An 18,433-nucleotide genomic window follows, 5' to 3' on the forward strand; every position below is an offset into this window, starting at 1 on the left:
CAGCTACAGACGTTGTGAATTAATTTCCTATGCCTGCCCCTGAGGTCCTGGGAGGAAATGGGTGCACCTGCCCCAAATCAAATGAATGATTCATATCGCATCTGGGTCTAAAAGGTGAGAGGCAGCATAGAAATGCAGAAACAGCTGGAAACAAGATTAGGGATGTCCCCCTTGCAAACCACTGAGGTAGGAAGGCAAACTTGTTTGGGTGATTAAGCTGGTGCTCATTCTTCTGAGCTTCATCAGCTCAGGGTTTCTCATGCCTATTCCTCTGAAAGTAATGGCTGGGGGCCTCAGAAAACAAAAGCAGACAAGCTCAGGCAGTGGCTACCTTCTCCATCTTAAAGAGATCACCCAACTCTGGAGCTGGAAGAATATGCCCCTGGTTACTTAGACATCTATGGACAAGTTTGTCTTCCTCCAACAGGGATGATGGTGTTGTTGTGAAAAGGCAGGTGTTTCAGTGCAGCCATATCTGGGAGAGGACCTTAATCTGTCATTAGACAGTTAAGTCACTGTGGGAGATTGTCTTTTCAAGATGTCCAATATATCCTCCATCCCAAGTGCTCTTCTTATTGGGACACTGAGAAGTGATAGCCTAGTTTTTCTTCCCATGAGCCTGGGTAGACATTTGATATTGCTTCAATTAATAGAGGATAGTAGCTATAGTGCTACAAGGCTCTGAGGTAAGGTCATGAAGGGCAGAGCTTCCACATGGTTCTTTCTTTTCTCTGGACACCTGTTCTTGACATCCAGCCGCCATGTTGTAATGAAGCCCAGGCCACATAGGGAGGCCATATCTATGTGTTCCAAACAACAGCCCCAGCAGATGGCCAGAATTTACCTCCAGACATGTGAATTAGCTGGACTGCAAATGAATCCAGTTCCCAGCTTTCAAGTCTTCTAGCAGAGGTCCCAGACATTATAGAACAGAAAAAAAGGCCATTTCTACTGTGCTCAGTATGAATTACTGGCCCACAGAGACTGTAAGAGACAATAAGTGGTTATTGTTGTTTTAAGGCACCAAGTTGTTTTAAAGCATATGTTTCTGTGCTATATATAATTAAGTCAGCAAGTTGGGCCAATTTTTTGCCCCATTTTTTTTTGGTGCAGTTTCCTCATTCTCTACAGAGTCTGCTCTCAAATGTTTTCTTGTGAAGTAAACTAGATAGCACATTTAAAGGACTGCATTTGTGGTATATAAAAAGCACTAACTAATATTATGGGGATTGAGACAAGCTGGAGTCCACCTTCCAGGCTGATACTTTTGGGCATCTTTGCGTATCATCAGCTTATAGGCTGCACTGCATATATAGCACCTACCTGCTCTCATCCTGGGTGCCTTTGTTTTCTCATTGTTTGCCCTGCTGTTTTCTTTCTTGCATCATTAACAACAACAAAAACCAATAACAATGATCATAATGCTAGTAGCTTACACTTAGCACTAATTATACACCAGAGGCTATACTAAATATATGAACCTTTGATCTTCTAAATAACTCAGAGAGCTGTTAGGTACTGTTATTTGTGCCACTGCTTTGCAGCTGAGGAAATTGAGGCATATACTGATTTAGTAACCTCCCCACGGCTACAGAGCTGGTAAGATAAGAGCTGGGATTTGAACCAGCTATGCTTTTGACCACAACACTAAGCTATCTCCTAATAGTCACCCGTCCCAGCCTCTGAGATCTCCACCTCACCTCCTAGGAGGTTCAAATGCCTCAAGACCCTTTATTATTTTTTTTCTTTTTACAGTATACATGTGGAAGTTCCCGGGCTAGGGGTTGAATCATAGCTGCAACTGCTGGCCTATATAAGAGCTACAGCAGTGCCTGATCTGAGCCTCATCTGCAGCCTACACCACATCTGTGGCAACTCTGGATCCTTAACCCACTGAGAGAGGACAAGGATTGAATCCGCATCCTCAAGGACTCTATGTTGAGTTCTTAACCTGCTGAGCCACAATGCGAACTCCTCAACACCCTTTAAATTTGAATAAAATGTCTCAAAAGAGCTTTATGATGGGCAAGAAAGATTCATCTAAAACATCCTCCTCACTGGGCAAGCCACTGGGCTGGGATTGGTACCATTAAATCTTTGATTTCTTCAGAGGACTCATTAAAGTGTAAGTGTCCACAATACTTACTAACAATTTAGCAAGTGTGTATTCTCAGACTTTCCAGCTCCCACCTCTATGTCACCCCCTCCTCTTCATTCCCTCCATCACATCATCATTGCCATATTTCACAATTGGAACGTCATTCCTCTCACATAAGATTCTAGAAGAACTACTTTTTTAAACAAATAATAAATTACTCCTTGAAGTGAAATACCACCTAAGCCTCCCTTAGAAATAGGTTATGAAAGAGGAAAAGAGCATATGACATAATGGAAAGAGTTCAAGACAAGAAGTCCTGGGGTTTAATGTTGATTTGGTTCTAGTCAGCAGAGTGATTCTGACCACAAAACTTCCCCATCTGTAAATGAGAGATCTCAGCCAAATGGCCTGAAGGACTCCTCTAAACTTTGAGTCTAGGTTACCAGAAAAAGGGCACATGGGAGAGGGATGGATACAATACAGAGGCTAAGCCCTGTTTAGGTTGGGGAAGGGATGCTAAAGAAGATGTCTACCACATTCCAATTTTATTCCTGTCCAGGGCTGCTGTGCTGGGTGGGTTGGTGGTTTGACCCCAAAAGACCACCTTAATGGGCTGATGATCCCTCAGCATCAGAGTGGAATCTCAGTCCCCTTGCTTCAGTGTGTTTCCTGCATTTGTCCTGGATTGTTCTCCTTGTCCTCCCATGAACCAAGCCCTTCAGGCTTCCATGACTCTAAGGTGATGCTCAAAATGTCTATAAAACCCAGGTTCCAGGACCCACCAGCAATCATGCCTATCATCTTGACATCGGATCTGGGATGCAAAGATGAGAAAAAGAGCAAGGAAAACCCACAGGATGTGTGACAAGAAGGCTCCAAACAGCAGATTAGAAGACCTAAGCTGAGAGTATGGTCATTTTCCCTCCCTTTTATTTACACTAACATTATTAGCACTGTCATTGTGATTAATGATTTAAAAGCAACCAGTGCATTAGCCTCAGAATAGCTATGGCTTGGACTTCATCAGGGCTTTGTTATCAGCTGCAGAATTCTTCTGAAAGTGAATTCAGAGGGACCAAGTGTTTCTCTGGGTTCTGGAGTGATGTCATGGGCTCTGGATCTACAATGTCTATTTCACAGAAGAGCAGTGATGCTGCCAGCAGATCAAGGCCAAAGGGTGAAACTCCTCCCATTTTGCTCCAGTTGGAAAGCAAAGTGGTTGGAAGATGGACTTAACCTTTGTCCTCTCAGTGATCTTTTCCAGGTGACACTTGTCCCTTTTTGTCTCTCCTTTCCCTGAACAACTTATGTCAGTGCCACACCACTCAGTGACCAAAACCGAAAAGTAATAATTAAAAAAAGAGCTATAGTAGCTCTTAAAATAAGGATTAGAAAAGCTGATTTTCTCCACAATTATCTTCCAAAGAATCACACTCTACTTTTAAAAGAATCAAATTCTACTTAAAAAAAATCAAATTCTACTTTTAATGGTGTTTTCCTCATTTCTTTGGTGTCCTGGCTCTACAGATCTCTGAGCACATGCTTATGCTGTTGCTGGAGAATCCAGTGCTGGTGCTGATCCTCATGCAAAGGGGAAGGTAGGAATGAAGAAAAAGAGAGAAGGAGGGGTTCAGAGGATGTGAGGTCATTGCCTGCTGTGCAAAAACCCTCTGCTTTTAGTCCTAAGAAAGCAGCTTAGGGGAAGACGAATAAGGAAAGTGAGATATGATCTCTTTTCCCAGCAAAGAGCAAGAAAGCTGAGCAAGAGAGAGAAAGCACTGGTGAGCTCTCACCTACAGCTGCTTGCTCTTCATTCACAGACATGCAGCAGCTGCTTGGGGAAGCGCTAGAGGTATAGCATGGTGAGTGACATCACACAAAGTATAACATTCAGTCTAATGATGATTATGTGGAATGAAGCATCTTTCTCAAAACAGATGTGACCATGTACCTATATCTTGGATGTAAAGCAACTTCTATAAGACTTTTCTGGCCTACATAAATTTTATGACATCTCCACTCACCCTGAACATACTAATCAAGATGTAAAATATCTGACAGTGAAAACCTATAAATATTCAGAACTGTTGTAGTGGGGATAGAAAAAAAGACTTCAGAACACTTCCCTCTAATTCTATGGTGCATGGCCTTGGTTTTAGTACACAGGCAGGACCATAACGTATGAAAATAAGAAGTGATTCTTATAAGAGAAAGATCTAAAACAGAATTTTCTTTTTTCTTTTTTTGTCTTTTTGCTGTTTCTTGGGCTGCTCCTGCCGCATATAGAGGTTCCCAGGCTAGGGGTCGAATTGGAGCTGTAACCACCAGCCTAAGCCAGAGCCACAGCAACATGGGATCTGAGCAGCGTCTGCAACCTACACCACAGCTCACGGTAACGCCAGATCCTTAACCCACTGAGCAAGGCCAGGGATCAAACTCACAACCTCATGGTTCTTAGTCGGATACGTTAACCACTGAGCCACGATGGGAACTCCCTAGAACAGAATTTTCTATCCATTAAATAGCTTTTTTTTTTTTTTTTAATACTCTGTCAGAGATCCTGCTGACACTCTAGAAAAATGCTCCATAAAATGTTTTTTATTTTCTTTTAATTGCAGGGCTGTTCAGATGGACTCATTGTTATGACTTTGTTGGAAATTCTTGCATCAAGAACAAATTTAAAGAGATATTGGAAAGACAATGGAATAGTGTTTGGGAAACAATTTAGAAAAGTACCAGATGGATCAGTAGGTGAAAAGGTTTCTATCCTACATGGCACAAAGTCCTCTGTACCAGGTAAAATCACCATTAGAAATTAGTAATTGGGGGACAGCATAAGGCATTTTTCTCTGGGTATTCTCATTTAAGTGCAGATAATTCTAGATTGATCTATGAGTTGGAAGAGAATAAGGGTTTTGATTGATGAAAGAACTGCAATGTGGGAAGGATTAAAGAGAATTTGGCAGGAAGGAACGCCCATCAAGGAGAAAAGAAAAAGAAAGAGGTGGAGTTCCCGTCGTGGCGCAGTGGTTAACGAATCCAACTAGGAACCATGAGGTTGCGGGTTCGGTCCCTGCCCTTGCTCAGTGGGTTAACGATCCGGCTTTGCCGTGAGCTGTGGTGTAGGTTGCAGACGCGGCTCGGATCCCGTGTTGCTGTGGCTCTGGCGTAGGCCAGGGGCTACAGCTCCGATTCAACCGCTAGCCTGGGAACCTCCATATGCCGTGGGAGTGGCCCAAGAAATAGCAACAACAAAAAAGACAAAAGACAAAAAAAAAAAAAAAGAGGTGGTCTCCACTTTAAAATCATCATGGAGACTTCCAAAAAAATACCAATGGATATGCAATTAGAAGCAGTGGATAAGCACCTTAGGTCAATTAATTCAGAATCTAAGGTGCTGGGATCCAGGTAACAGTACTTTTTAAAAGCTCACCGGATGATTCCACTATCAGCCAATATTGAGAACCATCCTTTGAAGTTTGTTTACAATATGCTTGCAATACAGGTAGTTTCTACAAAGTGATGGCTGATTTTAGTTTCATAAGAAAATGATTAGCTGGAACTCCCGTCATGGCACAGCAGAAGTGAATCCAACTAGGTTCGATCCCCGGCCTTGCTCAGTGGGTTAAGGATCCAGCATTGCTGTGAGCTATGGAGTAGGTCGCAGATGAGGCTCAGATCCCACGTTGCTGTGGCTCTGGTGTAGGACAGTGGCAATAGCTCCGATTAGACCTCTAGCCTGGGAACCTCCATATGCCATGGGAGCAGCCCTAGAAAAGACAAAAAAAAAAAAGAAGGAAATGACTAGCTTCATTTCTGGCAACTGAGAGAAAGCAAGATTAAAAACTATGCAAACATGCTTCCAATTAAAATATATTTCTTCCTGGGAGTTCCTGTTGCGGCTCAGCCATAATGAACCTGACTAGTATCCATGAGGATATGGGTTCAATCCCTGGCTTCACTCAGTGGATTTTATATATATATATATATATATATATATATATATATATATTTCCTTCTAAAAATGAAAGCATGGGTATTAATTAAACTGTAATTCCTACCTTGAAATAGCAATCTTCATTTAGAGGATTTAAAATAACTGCAAACACCTAAATTCAACTGGAATACTCACCAAAATTTTAATTACAATTATCCACTGCTTACCTTTTCTCTGGTTTCCAGAGAAGACTATCTTTGCTCATCTGAAAATCATTTCAACCCCCATTGATGACTATGGCCCTTAATCTGAGCCTTAAAATTGTTTTAGACTTGAGGGTTGAGACAGTGGAGGAGCACACATAGCAGCACAGATAAACGAGCACCCAAACCCTAATGAAACAAGCTAAAACATTATTAAGACCTGCCAAAAACTCCCCAATCACAACCAAACAGTGAAAGAGGAACAGCTTTGTGACCTAAACTGATATAGTTTACGTGGTGGTCAAATAAAGAAAAAGAAGAATGTCTATGATAAGCAATAAGTGTCATGTCAGGGCTTCTAATCCTGTCTCCATACCCCCCAAACAGACCAAAAGGATCAGGACAAAGTAAAAGTTAGGAGAAATCTCAAAATTACTTTTCAAGGTGAAGAGAAGAGGACTAAAGAGTTAATTGGGGTTGTCCTGAGAAAAGTAAAGTGAAAGTCATTATGACTAGGGGTCTTGACATGTGTTGTGTCCTCAGCAGAGGAAGGAGGAACACACCAGGGCAAGGAATGCTATTCAAGCTTCCTGTAATCCAAGGCACTTTGTAGGTGGGTGAGGGGATCAACTAATGCTACAAAGCAGGATGCATGCTTCGTTGAGTGTAGTAGCCTCAGGGAAAGGATATATAAAAAGATCTTAGGAGAAAAAGTTGAATGCAGAACTTCTAGCCAGGGCTGTCAACTCCTACTGAGCTATGTCTTCTTCATCTCTGCATGATTGAGCCACAAAGAAGTGATGGATAATCAAGACTCTTCCCTCAAAATAAAGCTCTGAGAAAAGATGGAGCCGGTGAGAAGGATTCAAAAAGAATGAAACTACATCAACAGCTGAAAGTCTGGATGTCTAGGTTAAGCATGAGAAAAATAAAAAGAAATGGCATGGTAACTATTTAAACACACAACACCATAAACACTACTACTACCACAACTACTAATTGATAATCAAATGAAAAGAGGAATGTAACTTGCAAAGAATTGAATGAAGAATTCAGTTTGGAAGAAGATACAACTGAAGGAACAGTAGCAGATTGTAAGTGTTTTGTGCTATGGAAAAGCTTAAAAAGAATACTAACTTAATTAAAACAAGACTGCAAAGGCAAAATAATAAAAATTTTTATATTTTGTTTTATTCCTAGTGCTAGGCTGCATTTTTCTCATCCTAAGGAGTTAAAGAATCTACATTATTCTTTATAAGAAATAACTTTCTTCCATGTGGCACTTCCCTCTTCAAATCAAAGCATCCTCTCTTAGAATAAATAACAATTTAGAGACTGACTCTCAGAGTATGTATCAAATCCTACTGATAACATTTTGAAAATTAGGAATTGGCTCCTATATTCATCAGATTACTGCACCCTCATTTCTTTTAACTAAACATTATATAAGCCCCTCATTGAACTATGATGATTTCCTCTGCTCTCTTAAAAAGACTTGCCTCTCTAAAATTTTAAAAACGCATTCAAATAGGGATATAATAATTATTTTTAAAATATTTTTATTATAGTTGATTTATAGGGTTGTGTCAATTTCTGCTATATAGCACAGTGACCCAGTCATACATGTATACACATCCTTTTTCTCGTATTATCTTCCATCATGTTCTACCCCAAGAGATTGGACATAGTTCCCTGTGCTGTACAGTACCTCAATGGTTAAATAGTAAAAATAAAGTTCAGATTAGACCATTGTGGTAACTCTGCTGATTACATATTCAGTCTAAAATACAACTGAACCAACAAGAGGCTATAGAAAGATAAGACTTTAGCAATAAGGAGAAAATTTCTGTATTTTATTTCTAGACTTGGAAGGCATTTTCAAGAAGGCAATTACTCAATCTAGAAAATATCACAGTCAACTCTTGCTCATTAGCACAATGGAGGAAAGAAGACAATACAAAAATACTTCTCTTTGGCTTTGAGCTACACATATTGAATCAACAGACATCTATTTAGTATGGATGGTGTGTTGAGAGACAAATCAAACACTGAGAACTAGTCTGACATCCTAGTCTGCTCAGATAACAGTTGTAGGAGTCTGTGCCATCCAGGCCATGGGGAGGAGCCAAGTCAAACACTGAGAACTAGTTTGACATCCTAGTCTGCTCAGATAACAGTTGTAGGAATCTGCACCATCCGGGTCATGGGGATGAAGACCTAGAAGGGTGTGGAGCAGTGGAAAAAAACAGGCTAGAATTAAACGTCAGCCACATGTAATCCATGAACAGGAAAATCTTCTCCTGCAGAACTGAGCATTGACTACGTAGATGCAGACCAGGTCAAGCCAGTCAAGACCTGTCCTGTGTTGTGGGGAGTTTGGGTTGTGAGCACAGCTCCAGTCCTAAGCTCTGCAGCTGTGTCTCATGCCCAAGGGCACATCCCACTCAAAAGCTGGGCTGGAGGGGCAGCTGTGGGTGTTCTTGTGTATTCCCCTGTCCCTAGGGCTGGACAGTGAATGGAAATCTTGGATGAAGTGTTTCCATGCTTTGTCACTGACACAAGGGACACTATCCACATTGCACCATTCCAGTGGAGGTGGAGAGTGAATGTCCCAGCCTTCCCAAAAGCCTACCTGGTGGCACTTCCATGGTTTTGTAAGTTGTGTTGCTTTTCCTACAAAGCTGCCTGTTAATGTGCCTGCACTTGGGAAAAGTGCCCCTGGAACTCTGGCTGGTACCTGGTGAGGCCTAAATAGCTGGCCTTCTGTCTCTGCCTAAATTGGTGCTTTCAACCTTGATGACACATTGTTATCCCAGGGAGATTTTAAAATAGACCCACCCAAGATCAAACGGATCTGAATCTCTAGGGGGGCAGACAGGGCACCAACATGATTAGAAGCTCCCTGGGCAATTCTACTAAGTAGACAGGGTTGAGAATAGATTGTTAGGGCACTCTTTAAGCTAATTAATTGCTTTCACTTTGTCTCTCAAAAATGGCCTCCAAGCCCCAATTCCAATTTCCATTGGAAGCCAACCCACTTGTTGGGAGTCCCAGGTCACCGCGCCCTCTGCTGCCGGGTGAGTGCACTGCTGTGCACTGCAGATGTTGGATCTCTGGGCTGCCTGGAGAACCCTCCCCAGGACAGCAACATTCCTGTGGTTAATCAGCATAATTGTAGTCCCTGCCACAGTCCTGTGAAGAACTACCCCACTGAACAGGACCCAGAGAGAGAGAGAAACCAGGACCCATAGAGGGAGAGAATTTCTTTCTCCCATTATCCCCCTCAATGCCCTGAGCCTGGATATCCCAAGTGCTTTTCCGAGCCCTTGTACCCAGATCCTTCAGGGGATTTGGACAGCCCCACCCCCTTCCAAGAACCCTCCCAAACCCCACTGGGACCCCACACCCAGACACACACATCAGCATCACTGATCCTGAGGGCCAAGAAGACAGTGCAAGATATAGCAGCACCTGAGGTTAAGACTACTCCCTGTCCAGGAGAATAAACACTCACCTTAGAGGAGCAGCCATTTTCTAAGGGAATTAAAGTGTAAACTTTATATGACATGTAACCATGGCTGCCCAGAAGCTCCAAAGATTTTCCTTTGAACTCTTCACCACACACACACACAGGGAAACAGCCCTCTCCGAGGGCTCTGGTGGTTCCCATAGAAGATATGGAATAAAGCACTACAAGTTCACAAGAATCATATCATTAGTTTCATTGCCTCTTAAAATCCAGGGGGAAGTGTTCTAGAATGTAAAGCTACCACTTCTTGTCCTGTAGTCTTGAAATGTAACATCAGAGCCTCCGTTTCCTCCTGTAAAATGGAAATCCTAAGGGCATTTTCCTCACTGAGCTTCTGCTGGTGTTTAATGAGGTACCAGAGGAGAGATGATTTGTGCAGTACCTGGCATGCAATAAGCACATGATAAAAATGTTGCTTGTTGTTAATTTACCTTGCACCTTTCACCTGTGATATTCACCCCACCTTCCTTCTCTCCTCCGGTTTTACCCCATCAGTAATACAGCTGTGATTTAAAACCAAACTCAAAAACTTTGCTTCCTTTCAGAAGGCATCCTTGGACCAGTTGTGGAATTAGTTATGCCTTTTTACAACATCTGCACATGAACCCTCATTTCTCTGCCCTCAGCTCAGATCTCACAGCTCCTGCCTGGATCCTCCCAATGATTCTTCCTCCAGACTCTCAGGCACATCGCTTCCATGCTCCAGGCTGCTGTAATGCCAGTCTAACTAGTGACTCCCCCTGCTCCAGATCTTTTCATGGCTCTTGAATACCTTCATGGTGAAGTCCAAGCTGCCAGGCTCCCATTTTTGTCTCCATAGAACTTGGTCCTTGTTGGCCTAGTCACCTCCCTCCATCCCAAGCTTCTCAGCCTTCACAGACAGCTATCCCTCTTCTGGGAATAGTACCCCTGCCCCCACCCCCCCCATGCACACCCCTCAGTGGATCTACTCAGCATAGCAGTGTCTTCATTTTGTGAATCAGCCCAAAGATCTCCTCCTTTTGAACACTGTTTCTCACCCATCATACCCCAGGCAGACTGACCACACCCTACCTCTGTGCCTTTCAATGGCCTTTGATCACTGCATCTGCACAGTTAGTGTCATGTCTCCCTCACTTTTCACACATCTGCCTTCAGCTGACAAGAGAAACAACATCTAAATAAGAATAGCAATAATAATAACAGCTTAGATTTATCAAGTGCTTGCCAGTGCTGGACATCATTCAGGGCACTCCAACAGTTATTATTAACCTACTTACTCCTCACTATCCAGTGGAGTGGCTTCTGTTATTATCCCATTTTACAGATAAGGAAAGCAAGGCACAAGATATTAAAAGTTCCAAGATCAAACAATGAGTAGGTAGTTTATTCTCAAATTTAACAGAGAGCCAATGCAGAGTAGGTGCTCAGTAAATTTTGTGGGACTGAAACATTTTGTTTGTGATTGAATTACTCCCAATTCCTTTGGGTCAGAAGCCAATCTCTGCTGCACTGGTTCAGTCTCTTCACCTATAGGTCATTAGCTTGTGTTTGAGGCTGAAGCCACATGGTGTGGGATTCAAGTGAGTGCCTGGCTGGCAGGCATCCCCCTTCAGGTTCTCAGCTAGTTGTTCTGTGAATTCATAGCACACAAATATTTTATGACCGCATTTATTCTTCATAACAATATGAATGAGCAACTGAATAAAAGCCAAATCCCTTGTGAAGCCAGAGGAAGAGTGATTAAATTATAATCATCCTGGATTAATTAATCTATAATATTTTCTCTTTATATGAAAGAAGAAAATCAGTCTTCAACATAAAGGTTATGTACTCCTGAGGTCTGTGTCTTAATAAAGGAAAGGCTTTGGGAAAAAACTTGACAAGCCCCCAAGATACGACATGTTGTAAATGTAGACAGAAGGTTATTACTGATATAAAATATATTCAATGTAATTATCAGCCACAACAAATAATCAGAGTGATGATAATGAATAATTAACATTTTTATACTCCTATAGTAATGTGTCTAATAGATAAGTGCACAACATTGAATTAATTTATTGTGCTATAGTGTTTTTAGTAATGAAAATTGCCTAATCAAAACATCTCTTCCACAGCATTGCCAAATATTGGCAGAAGTCACTGATAAGGTTAATTTCTTTGTTTTCTGATCTAATTGTAGTAGAGATGTTGTGAAATATTTTTAAAAACCTAAATAGAGAAATGGTGAGACAAGTAAACTCAAGGTAAGCTACTTAGTTCAGAAGGAAGTATGTTTAAAGACACCACTTCTGGTCCTTGGAATTAAGGGTTAATAAAGATGTGGGAAGCCATTGTGCCCTCTGAAAAGGAAGGATGTCCATGGAGAAAAGGGATCTTGAGAGTCATATTCACAGAGGTCTTTCATGGGTATCTTTTTATTCTAACCACTGCATCCTCAGGTCTTCCTTTCTACACCTTTGTCAGCAATTTCACTGTAGAGGTCAAAGTCAGTCCTTTATCTCCATGTCATGTTGACACATGTCAGACAGTAATGATTCGTTTGTACACCTGCCTTCCTCATCAATATAGCAAGGGCCATCTTTTGTCCACCTTTTCTTCTTCAGGGTCTAAACCAAAGTTTGAGTGCTCAGTAAAATCACTGATGAATAAATAAATTGCAAGCCTATTTACTCTCACCACCACTGCTCGATAGAAATGTTTTTTGTTTTTTTTTGTCTTTTTTAGGGTCACACCAGCAGTATATAGAGGTTCCCAGGCTAAGGGTCAAATCGGAGCTGTAGCTGCCAGCCTATACCACAGCCACAGCAATGAGGGATCTGAGCCACATCTGCAACCTACACCACAGCTCGTGGCAATGCCAGATCCTTAGTCTACTGAGCAAGGCCAGGGATCAAACCCATGTCCTCATGGATGCTAGTTGTGTTCGTTAACCACTGAGCCACGGTGGGAACTATGCATGTGACATGATCATAATCTCATACCTCTAAAATCTATTACCTAAAGCAAGTATGGTGGCCAATGACATTGAGGAGGAGGAATAAGTGAACAATGTCTGATTCTACTTCTATCAAGGATTCCCATGAAGCATAGGTGAAGACATGAAGGAACCCCTCTTCGGACTATGGAGGGAAGGGCTACCAAACTGGGCAAGCTCATGAGAGACCAAATGGTATCTTAGATGACCTCTCATTATTTTTAAAAGGTTTTCTATAGCAATCTCTTTCTGAACTCTAACATGCATACAAATCACCCACGGATCTTGTTAAAATGCAGATTCTAAGCCAGTGGGGCCTGAGATTCTGCATCATTGACAAGCTCCCAGCTGATGTCAATTTTTCTGACCTGCATATCACAATTGAGGAACAAAGATCTGCAGGACCTCATTCTTTATGTTTTACTCTCTCTGTTTGGCTGCTTCTATATATGTTTACATTTTCACAGTACAAGCATATTTAAGGAGAGACAATCTGTGTTGATATCAATTTACTCTGGATATGGTTGTCTTTCTAAAGAAGCTATAAAGACATCAATATTGCTCACCTGGTATCAGAATAGTCCAGCTCTATGTATCTAAAGATAAACAACAGTTCCTTATGTGTTAAGCTTATATGCTAAATGCACATCCATGGTGCGACTGTGTCTCATCTTCAAATGTGGTGTAGTTGCCTGATGTGTAGTCTGTGACAGCTACAACATACCTGCCTGTGTAGGTTATATATCACCTTAATATTAGTATTTCCACATTATTTTAATACCCAAACTGGAATTTTGTCCAAGAGTTAAGGAGATTTAAAAAATGAAAAGAAAAACAAGAACCAAATCTATCATGACTAATAGATTAGTCAACTATTAGTACTTGAGTCAACAGTTCTTGGGAGCTTGGTTCTGTGTTAAACACTGTACTCTGTAACTGAGACCCAGGGGACTTAGGAATCTGACCAAAGTCATAAATCTTAGGTATTGCTCAGCCAAGAGTTGAACTCACACCTGTGTGATGCTGAACTTCATAGTTTGGACAAGTGCAGTGACTGTCTCAACCCAGTGCCTTGGTCACTCATGGTCTGAGGCACTAGAAGACCAGAAATCCAATGCACAACCTATAAAGGGATTACTCCTTGATAAATGAGACAAAGTATATTCAAAAAGCAACATCACCATGGCTCTGTGGATTCACCCCAAATGAAGGGAGGGCCCAACATCAAACAGCCCACAGGAAGAAGAATCATCAAACCAGAGTTGTCACTGATGGCTTCATAAAGATGGGTAGAATTGAGTTCACCTCTCAAGACTTAAGTGATAATTAAATTTAAATAAGGATGGAGCAAGAGTGGGGCTTGGCAAATGTGAGAAAGAATAGGGCTTCAGGGAGCAGAGAATGGAGCCATCTGGCCAGACCAGAGGATTCTGTGTACCTTAGGAATCTGGCTGTACATCAGATCTACCTGCAGAATGGAGTCAAAACATAAGCTCCTAATCTCCCCTAGCCCCAGACTGATAGCAACAGCACTTCCTCAATAAAGTTTTACCCATGTGTTTCCCAAGCAGCTGCCTGCAGGGTCTGGGATTGGCCTCTGGGAGTGCTCCACCATTCAAAGAGCTTGTTAGGATAGAACACAAACTTTTCCTCTTAGTGCTCCTAGCTAGAGATAAGTGACTTCATGAAGCGGCAGGAGAAATGGACTGAAGTTGCCTTGGGAAGGGAAGAGATATGAGGCTCTGTTTAGAGCATCATTAGGTAAAGATTAAAGCACTTGAACTCTTTGCTAATGGAGGAGAACATTTGGAGACATCTTTCCATGGAATAGACTCCATCCTAAGTGTGTGCAAGTTGTGGATCTTTTGGTCAGCAACAGAAGTGGGCTTCACCAAACCTGGCAGGACCTGAGACCTCCCTCCCGCCATGCCTGGGCTGGAGCCAGGGCCTCGAGGTGAACTTGGTGAGTCAGGCAGGGCCAGCTTTAATGAAGAACACATGCTTTTCTCTGTACCTCCCCCCAAGGCAGTCCTTCTCAACCTCTATGAGGACTCCTAATGGAATCTCTTTAATTCTTGTTTTCAGATTTCTTGAGGGGTCCAAAGAAATTTGAAAAGAGGAACTTCCATGTTTATCCACTATTGATTTATTTTGGTTCCGGTTGACAGATTTTTATATAAAAACAAAGAACAAAGGAACTCTCCAGGGCTGGCCTGAGCTGATTACATTAGAACCAGTTCCACCTTGTGCAACTGGGGAGGGCCTGATTTCCATCTGAGCAGCAAGCCTGTGTCCAAGAAATATGCATCTATAGCAATAGAGGAAGAAGAAAACTGAAGGCAATACCTGGATGTTTGGGAAGTAAAATTCTGCAAATTATGAAGGGAGTGAGGTAAGAAAATAATTTTGACTGATTTGAGTTTTGGTCAAAAATCCCAAATAATTTGGTAACTTATACTAATTGAATGTGTTACTCATTGATCTGCATTTTACAAGTATAGACACACAGCTTCAGAAATGTCAATTAGAAAACCACATTTGACTATAAGTGACTAGAATCTGGAAAGCAATGGCATAGACAGTGTAAGTACAAATGAGGTTCCTGGAGGTAGGGCACCCAAGAATGCTAAAAAGTTTTCCTGATGCCATCAGCGTCCCGGACTCCTGTATTCTGCTTGTCATCCTTACCATCTGCCTGTGGCCTTCTAGTGATAAAATGACTGCTATACCTTCACCATTGCGTCAAGATCGAGACATAAAAAAGGAGGTAAGAGACAGAGGCACATATGGTAGCTGGTTCTGCTCTCTTTTTAAGAAGATTGTCTTAGAAGTTCTGCCCAAAAAATTCAGACAATGTTGTATCTACCTGAAATGTTCCCAGCATCATAACTAATTTATAAACCACTTCCATCACCCCAAAAGTTGTCTTTATGCCCATTCCAGTCAATTCTCCCTTCTTAGCCCTACCCAGGCAACTTCTAACCTCTGCATTTTTGAAGGGGTCAAATTATCACTAAATTTGGAGAAAGGTAGGTAAAACTTTACAAGTGAAGCACAGTGACTCTAGAAACCACAGCGAAATGTACATGTGGTCCTGGGGATTATGGAGTCTTTGCTGTTGGCAGGACATATGTGGTTGAGGTTATGGGATCTGATTTGATAAGATGCAAGAAAGGAGAACAGAGCAAAAGGGATAAGGAGGTGAAAGACAGAAGAAGGAAATCAAAAAGAGAAGGGAGCATTAATCTGTCTGATAAGAGAGAAAGAGTCTTACAAAGCTTCACTGAGGAAATGCAATATATAAGATTCTAAAAACCATGATGGCAATTTCCAGGTGAACTAGAAAAGAAAACGCTTTCCCAGCAGAGGGATCACAAGCGTGGGCACATAGAAGTTTGAAGTATGAACTGCAATTAATTCTGGCAGGAGTGACGTAAGAAAGAGGCAGGGACAAAATAAGTAAAGATGACACATGTCAGGGTATGCACTGTATACAGGGGAGAGTCATTAGAGGATATTAAAAGATGCAGAAGCATTTGATCAGATTTTCAAGAGAGCGGAGTAGGGAAGTTAGAAACTGGTACAATGATCCAGGTGAGAAGCTACTCAGGTTGAAAATAAGAGAGTGGAAAAGAGCTCTGATGTGGCTATGGCATAGTAGGCTGGACGCTGCAGCTCCAATTCGATCCCTTTGACCCCTAGCCTGGGAACTTCCATATGCTAAAAGTGCAGCCCTAAAAAGAAAAAAAAAAGAGAGAGAGAGAGAGTGAGAGAGAAAGAGGGAGAGGGAAAGAGGAGGAAGAGACTTCATAAAGATAGTAAGAAGGTAGAATGGATGGGTTATATCAGTTAAGCAAGTTCACATAATAAAGAAGTGGCAGAACAAAAGTTAAAACCTGACCATGTAACCTTGAGCAAATTACATGATCTTGGACCTCAATCTTCTTATTTGTAAAATAAGGGTAATAACAGTACTTGTTGTTGGGAGCTGGTTTTCTGTGGGTCTCGAGTTTCTGCACATCTTGTGAGGAAGGCACTAACGACCCTTTGTTTTGGATTGTTTTTTCAAGGATGTTGATGTAGCCTTGGAACATAAAGACCATGTCTCTTCCCTCCAAGCAAAGGATAGTCATGTTTATTGCCCAATATAAAGGATTCAGGTCCCCTAAACTCAGGGTTTATCTCCTGTAACTCAACCCACTGTGTGTACAGATGCATCTGGCCCTCTTTGTACTACACTGTAAAAACTGGCACAAAACACTGGTACTCTCCTACACTTATTGCTCTGAGTAATACATTGAATTTGTCTCTAAGTCAGGAATCTAGCATCTTCTAACAGCAACCAAAAAGTTGTAGCAGGCTAACTTTTAAGTAGGGTTATATCTTAGACCATTCACAGTTTTTAACACCTGCGTCATAATTATTGTCATGAGAGTGACTGGGTTAATACTTGGAATGACTGACCAGTTGCTTATGTTGCTTATGGTGAGCATTCACAAGAGCCTCTTGACCGAGGCAACAGGCATGATGTTTTTAAAATATGCCCTCAGAATCCTGACTGCCTTAGTTCAAGCCTGGCTCTGCCACTTAACTAGCCATGAGAACTTGGGACAGAAAATTCTCTTTAGTTTGTATATCTCAGTCTCCTCATCTTTAAAATATGTATGGTGTTAGTAGTCATGATAACTACCTCACAGAGTTGTTAGGAAATTTTAATAAGATGATGGATATATAATGCTTAGGGGAACAATATCCAGCACATAATGAGCTGTTAATAAAGTATAGCCATTATATTATTGTAATGATTATTGGAGGAGACAGATCATTATCCATAGAAATAGAATAATTAATCTACCACGTTTCAAAAATTTGTTAACCAATATTGCCTATTTATGGATATAAGTTTAATTTCAACTTTAGGATGATGAAAGTGGTAGTGGTGGTGGTAATGACGATAGCTAACAATGACTGGACATTTTAATGTGCTGGGCACTATGCTATTACTTTTATATGGTTTGCCACAATCTTGGAAGCAGTCCTATTTGATGTTATCATCATTGTTGTTGTTTTTATTTTTCTAAAGAGTAAACGTAAGCCACTTGCTTAAAAAATGGTATAATTACTTAAGCCAAGTATATCTAATTCTGAATCCTATAAGGAGATAAAACTATCTTAAACTACAGCTGACCCCATGCCATCAGTGTGGTGGCTTGTCCTCTCATATGAATTTTATTTTAATTTTACCTAAAGAAACTCATAGATAAACCTCTAGGCTAGTCACACTTGGGCCACTTACTTCACATTTCATATCACCAATCTCCTTGACTTCCCAGAAACTACTGGCAAGGAGAATAAATTGCTTGGGAACCTAAAAGGAAAAATGAGCCCATTCCTTTTTCATTTCCACAGGAAAGAGCTAAGGAGGTGATTAGACAACAGCTTTCTCTTTCAGCTGGGGTACTTTCAGCTGTACATAACTTAGAACTCTAAGTCAAGTCACTTAAACATTAAAAACATTCATTATCCTATAAGTTTACTTAATTCAATGATACAATGATAGCTTCAAGACCTAAGTTCTTTGCATCTGTCTGTTTTATCATCTTTACCATGTTCACTCCATTCTTTATCTTGTCATTATCATGAAAAGTCCCCAGTAGATATCTCCTCAAAACCCATTGGCCTGAAGTATCTCTCTTGTTCATGCTCA

This window comes from Phacochoerus africanus, chromosome 3, assembly GCF_016906955.1.
Source record: "Phacochoerus africanus isolate WHEZ1 chromosome 3, ROS_Pafr_v1, whole genome shotgun sequence".
Taxonomy (NCBI): domain Eukaryota; kingdom Metazoa; phylum Chordata; class Mammalia; order Artiodactyla; family Suidae; genus Phacochoerus; species Phacochoerus africanus.